The following is a 7032-nucleotide window of genomic DNA, read 5'->3' on the forward strand; positions in this document are numbered from 1 at the left end:
CGCTGGTCTAGGAGTATCAGGGACTGGGATGCAGAATGCACTTCAAACATCCTGGGAGCCTTGCCTTGACCTTGGATTGCTTGGAAAACAAGCCCTTGTGTCTTTCTCACTGATAGTGAAATCTCTCTTTATGCAGTGTCTGTTCAGCTGCATCTTTCATAACCAGGCCCACTAATTTTGCCTGTAGAGTCTCTCTTAGCTGCACCCCCCCCCCCCTTTTTTCTATCTCAATCTCAGGGTTTATATTCTGCTAGGTTGTACTGATAAAGCCATCCCACCTGGAAAATAGCTGCTGGGGGAGTGCCCTTTGCCATTGGCCTGGGACTGAGCACACCTAGGACTGATATTTGGCTGTTGGGAGCTCCAGGACTATTAGACAATCTGCTCAACCTAACTCTTTACCACCTGTGGTGAGAAATTACATTCTGCTTTGTATTTTTTAAAAACACAAAACAATTTATTGGAAAAAAATATGCAATTTAGAGGAAGATAAGAAAAAATATGCTGAAACCGGTTTGGCTCAGTGGTAGAGCATTGGTCTGCGGACTGAAAGGTCCCGGGTTCGATTCCGGTCAAGGGCATGTACATTGGTTGTGGGCACATCCCCAGTAGGGGATGTGCAAGAGGCAACTGGTCGATGTTTCTCTCTCATCGATGTTTCTAGCTCTCTATCTCTCTCCCTTCCTCTCTGAAAAAATCAATTAAATATATTTAAAAAAAAAAAAGAAAAAGAAAAAATACACACCCAAAAGACACTACTTCATGATTCCTGACCCTCAGGATTCACTGATTCTTGTTTTTTTAGATTTTAAGTTTTAAATAGAAGTAAGTCACTTTTTTTGGTAACATGCCCAATTAGAACTCTCCTGGGTGTATGGGTACCCTGTATTATCTGAAAAGTCTGATTCCCATGTAGTAGTCTGTATGTAGATGTAGCATCTGCCCATTTGAAACATGATGTGAGCAACAAATGCAAACCACTTGTGTCATTCAAAAATTTTCTAGTAGTAATATCTAAAAAGTAAAAACAAGTGAAATTAATTTAATTTAATTTAATTTAATCCAATAATGTATTTTGCTTAACCCATTATGTCCAAAATATTATATATAATTAATATAAGAGTTATTGAGACATCTTTCTTTTTTTGGTATTAAGTTTTCAAAATAAGGAGTGTAATTTATACTTACATTGCATGAAAATTTGGGCTAGCTGAATTTTAAGTGTTCAATAGCCATATCTCTGATAATGTACTAGTAGATCTACAATTATTCACAACTTTTTAAGAAGAACACATTTTCAAGTTCTGTTTTTCTAGAAAATATCTTCTTTAAAGATAAACAAACAAACAAACAAACAAACAATAAAAAAACACCAGATTTTTTTTTCCTGATGTCTAAAGTATTTCCTATCCACTCTAGAAAACTTTGAAAATTACAAAGAAGAAAATAATACTCCTTCTATATTTTAACCTTCCAGGGTTTGTTTGTTTCCCTAAGCACAACTAAAAATATATAGATTTTAAATATTAGGACCATTCTGTGACTATTATTTTGTAATGTTTTAGCTTAGAAAACATAGTCCTAAAGTTTTCATGTTGTCCCATGAATGCTGGTTTACTCTTTAAGTGGATTTTATTATATTACTAGAGGCCCAGTGCATAAATTCCTGCATGGGTGAGGTCCCCAATTGGGCAGTGCTGGCCAGGAGGAGGGGCTGTCAGGGGAGGGTCTTGGGAGGTTGGCAGGTTGGCCCCACCCTTTGGCCGAGCTCCCAGTTGAACTCCCCATAGTTTAATGAACTCCCTGTTGAGGGGAGAATTTTCTTATTAGCCTTTTATTATATAGGACTAGAGGCCCGTTGCACAAAATTCGTGCATGGAGGGAGGTGTCCCTGAGCCCAGCCTGAACCCTCTCCAATCTGGGACCCTCGAGGGATGTCTGACTGCCCCTTTAGGCCTGATCCCACCAGGATCAAACCTAAAGGGGCAGTCAGACATCCCTCACACAATCCCGGACTGCTGGCTCCCAACTGCTCGCCTGCCTGCCTTCCTGATTGCCCCTAACTGCTTCTGCCTGCCAGCATGATCACCCTCTAACCACTCCAATGCCAGCCTGATTGAGGTCTAACTGCTCCCCTGCTAGCCTGTTTGCCTTAAACTTCCCTCCTCTGCCGGCCTAGTCACCCCCAATTGCCCTCCCTTGCAGGCCTGGTCCCTCCCAACTGCCCTCCCCTGCTGGCCATCTTGTGGTGACCATCTTGTGTCCACATGGGGGCAGGATTTTAACCACATAGGGGCAGCTATCTTGATCTTGTGTGTTGGAGTGATGGTCAATATGCATATTACTCTTTTATTATGATAGAGGCCTGGTGCATGGGTGGGGGCCAGCTGGTTTGCCCTGAAGAGTGTCTCAGATCAGGGTGGGGGTTCCCTTGGGGCATGGGACGGCCTGAGTGAGGGGCCTGTGGTGGTTTGTAGGCCAGCCACACCCCCTGGCAACCAAGCAGAGGCCCTGGTATCTGGAATTTATTTACCTTCTATAATTGAAACTTTGCAGCCTGGAGCGGAGCCAAGCCTCCTGCTCGCACCATGGCAGCAGCCATTTCTGTTGGGGTTTGTGTATCTTCTATAATTGAAACTTTGTAGCCTTAAGCGGAGGCCTGGGTCAGCCAGGCTGTGCACAAAGTTTTGCTTCTTACCTTGTCAGAGGCAAGCTTAGCCTTCCACTCTTTCCAACTCCATGGCTGCTGCCATTTCTGTTTGGATTTATTTACCTTCTATAACTGAAACTTTGTAGCCTTGAGTGGAGCTTAGGCTGGCAAGGGCAGGCAAAAAGCTTGGCTTCCACTATTGCCTAGGAAACGCAAGCCCCACTCCTTCTCTGTGGCTGTATCCAACTTCGTTGGGTTTATTTGCATACTCACTCTGATTGGCTGGTGGGTGTGGCTGGTGGGTGTAGTGGAGTGATAGTTAATTTGCATATTACTCTTTTATTAGGTAGGATTATTTTTATTTAAAGTTATGATAGTATTATTGGTCACCAAAATGAGAGGGAAGGGAAACTTCACAATTGTGAGAATGCACAAATATTCTCATTAAAGTAGTATTGACCCAGATGACCATCAAACTGTCCCCTCAAACATCTCACAACTCTGGAATGGCCATTGCAACAAACGTGTCCTCACAAAGTATTCTCTAAATTCTCACATGTTCTTCATTTTCTGATTCATTTGGTGAACAGGGAATAGGAAGTTAGTCATAGACATGGTGCCCTTCTTCCCTTGTTGGACCAATGCTGAAACAGTCACATCTATTGAGAGATCAGCTGTAGCCTTGGCTTCATCATCTGAAGCAGCCCACCAAGGAATGACTTCAACAAGATTCAGTGCTGATAGCATCCCCATATTGTGTATTTCCTCAGTAATATACATGCCTTCTTGATAAGTCAGTCCCCCAGCAACAGGGCTCCTGAGGTACCTTGTCCTGTAGCTGGAGCCAATGCAGGGTTTAATGCATCAATATCAAAACTCAGATGTGTTGGTCTTTCTTGTTTGCCAATCAGTAGTTTGAATACCCATCCCACGACTTTCTGGGTACTGAGTTCATCTATGTCTCTCATGGAAAAATACTGGATATCCTAATTATCTTAAATAAAATGGTCCAGAGGGCCCACAACTCTTAGACCAATATACATGGTACTTGGGGAAGAGATACAATTGATTTAGGGAAGTCCCGGGAACTGTGGTATCTTATCCTATAGTTCTCTGAGGACAAGTAAAACTGGCTGTCCATGGAGATTCCAGAGGAAATGGTGAGGGCTGTATTGATGTCAGCTGGGCATCAGCTCAGATCACACAAAGGTCTGGGCAGCGGTGGGCATGGCCACTAATAATACCAATTGCAAGGCTCTTAACGATCTCTTCCCACTGTGACACAGGGGAAGCCACCTGAAACTGCTCTGCTTACCACCTCAGCCAGTTCCTGGTTGGCCAGGCCCACTGAGCAAGGATTCACTATCAGGTTGTTGCAGAGATAAGTTTGGGGAACTGAAGTGCAAAACAAATCTCCAAAGTCTTTAGTAACAGCCCAAATTGGAGATTCTTCTTATCAAGCCAACTTCTCTATAGCAGCAGGATCATATTCCACTCCATTTTTCTTTTTCTGTCCTTGTGAGAATGGAGCTCTGATCACAGCCATAGAGCGGACAGACACTTTCAGAATGAAATGCACCTGTTTCTGGAAGAGAGGTGAGAAGGTGCTTTCTCTGAAGTGGATTTTATACCTAGAAGACAGAGGTTGTTTCATACCATTTCTACATATCTCAGAAAATATGAATGGACACATGGAACTCATGCAATAAGCACCTTCATTTACCAAAAAAAAGGGGGGGGGGTTAATTTATCAACAAATATTTATTCAGTGGCTTCTCTGACCTCTTAGTTAGCAATGAACTGGATTTTAGAGTTGGACAAACCCAACAGAACACTCTCAAGTAGTTATTTTAGAAAATACAGGGTGTGGTATATCTAGCTCTTTAACCTGAAATAGAAATGTCTTTTACTAGTATATTGGGGTTGACAGATAAAATACACGACACCCAGTTAAATCTCAATTTCAGATAGACAATGAATAGATTTTAGTGTAAGTATGCAATACTTGGACATAGTTATATTAAAACATCTTCATCGTTTATCTGAAATTTAAATTTAACTGAGTGTCTGTTTGGTCTCTGTTTTTATTTGTTAAATCTGGCAACCCTATTATATAAACAACTTTTGATTGAGTACAGAATTCTTGGGTTAAAGACTTTTTCTCTCAAAACTCTGAGAATAGTTCCCTATTATTTTCTAACCATCATTGTAAAGTCTGATTTTTGTTCCTCTTTGGGCAATCTTCCCACCAGCCCACCAGTGCCACCCTCTCCCCCCCTCCGCCACTATTCTGAATAGTTACAGGGACTTTTCTTTATTTTCATAACAAAATATTTTTATTATTATATAATATATTATATTTAATATAATCTATATAAGAATTTTGAGTCTTTAATTAAGGCTCTCATAATGTTTCTGAGACTCCTGAAATAATATTGCATATCTAGTAACTATTCTTTCCGACTTATCTTAAACTTTCTTACCTCTACATTTTCTGTATGAACTGAACTTTCTGAGTGTGTCAGTTATGTATTTGTAACTCTGAATCTGTAGTCCACAGAATAGTGAGATGAAGTTGAAAAAAATGTTGGCTAAAAGATCAAATGAATGAATAAGGGCTAAATATTAAGATGGGCCACACATTTCTAAAAGTCTCAAACATAGTTTGGCTAAGTCAAAACACAGTATTTATTCAACCATATGAAGATAAAGATAAACCCTGATGATAGTTCTTTGATGTAAAGAACACTCTCAACAATGAAGGCATCGACATGGATTTTAAGGAAAAGGGAGAGTAAAATAGGTCTTGATTCCTAGTAGGGAGAATATAATGCAGAAAAACAACTGAGAATTGTAGGCTAATTCTGGCTGGTGTGGCTCAGTTGCTTGGCATAGTCCCATGTACCAGGTCACAGGTTTGATTCCTGGTGAGGGCACATACCTAGGTTGCGAGTTCGATCTTTGGTCGCCAATAGGAGGCAACCAATTGATGTATCTCTCTTATGTTAATGTTTCTCTCATTTCTTCTCTAAGAAAAAATAAAATAAAAAAGCAAAAGAATTGTAGGCGAATAGGCTTTTATTTATTCAGAAGCAGAGTGAAACTCATATTTCATTTTGTCGCTCTTGCTGAGAGGCCCAGGAGCATGAGAAAATACTGTTTCCCACTTTGCAGAGAATAGCAAGTTGCCTTCCCACCCACCAGCTGGTTAGAAAGCAACATTCCAGCATTTGACCCAGACAAGAGACCAGCGGGCGCTCTGGGATCAGGTCCAAGAGAGAGGTATGAAGGGTCACTGATTTATGAGGCCAATCACATGTTGGAGAGGGAATGAAATGTCTTTTGATGTATGACTGTAATCCTGAGTCAGATACCTAATTTCTAGTTTCAGACCTTCTCTACAACCAAATCATAGTTAGATTTGTACGTGTGGCTCAGCTCTGAGGTCCTGATCCTCTGACGAATCAAAAGCTCAGCTCCCTTAACTTTGGCACCAATCTCTCCCCACTCTTCTACAATTGTAGCAAATAATTCACGTGTCAAGCATTTCTGTAGGTGCTGTGTATAAGCTTTTTCTTTACTACATATACTTTAGCACCAATCCATTTTCTTTAGGGCAATAGAAATAACTATTATTTAAAATTTTAAATGATCACATCTTAGTTGTTAACCTCAGTCAGATTTCAGACAATTTAATTTGGTCCCCAAATGCCTTACATTCCTTCATCTGCTTATTGTTTTTTCAGACATGTGAATCTTCATGCATCTGATTTCCCATGAGATGCTGTCTGACCATGAGATGAGATTGTTGGTCAACAACAATAATAACTGTTTTCTAGCATTCCATCCTAGAGTTATTTTCTTAACCTGAGCTTCAGCTCAGCAACATTGCCAGTTTGTAAATATGAGTTTAAGAATGTCACCCTAGGGTTTTATGAGGACAATGGGGAAAGGGCAGAGGGTGGGGTGGGAACCTGGAGGAGGGGAGCAATGGAGGGAGAAAAAAAAAAAAAAGAACATTTGTAATAATATGAACAATAAAGATTTATAAAAAAAAAAAAAAAAAAAAAAGAATGTCACCCTAGGGTTTTCAATAGGCATATGTATATGTAGGCCTGTGTGTAGGCATCCTATATAACACAAATCTAATATGCAAATTATCCTATTGGGAGTTTGACTGCAAGACCAGGAATTTGATCACTTGCTGACCACTAGGGGGTAGCATGGAACATGGTGGGCGACCAGTGGTGGTGGGGTGCTGAGGGAGTGAGGAAAGAAGGAGGTCTGGAGGTGGGGAGATAAGCAACCTGATCAGCTCTGATCACCTGCCAGGCCTAGGGACCCTATCTGCGCACAAATTTTGTGCACCGGGCCTCTAGTAT

At 40.9% G+C, this 7032-nt stretch overlaps 1 pseudogene across 1 annotated transcript; it reads right to left on the minus strand.

Moving 5' to 3' along the window:
• Nucleotides 1–3194: 3194 nt before the first annotated feature.
• LOC311615626 (arginase-2, mitochondrial-like) lies at nt 3195–4304 on the minus strand (annotated as a pseudogene). Its single transcript has one exon. The product of its transcript is annotated as an arginase-2, mitochondrial-like (transcript).
• Nucleotides 4305–7032: the final 2728 nt, after the last annotated feature.

Source organism: Pipistrellus hanaki (assembly GCF_964339955.1).
Source record: "Pipistrellus hanaki genome assembly, chromosome: 2".
NCBI lineage: Eukaryota > Metazoa > Chordata > Mammalia > Chiroptera > Vespertilionidae > Pipistrellus > Pipistrellus hanaki.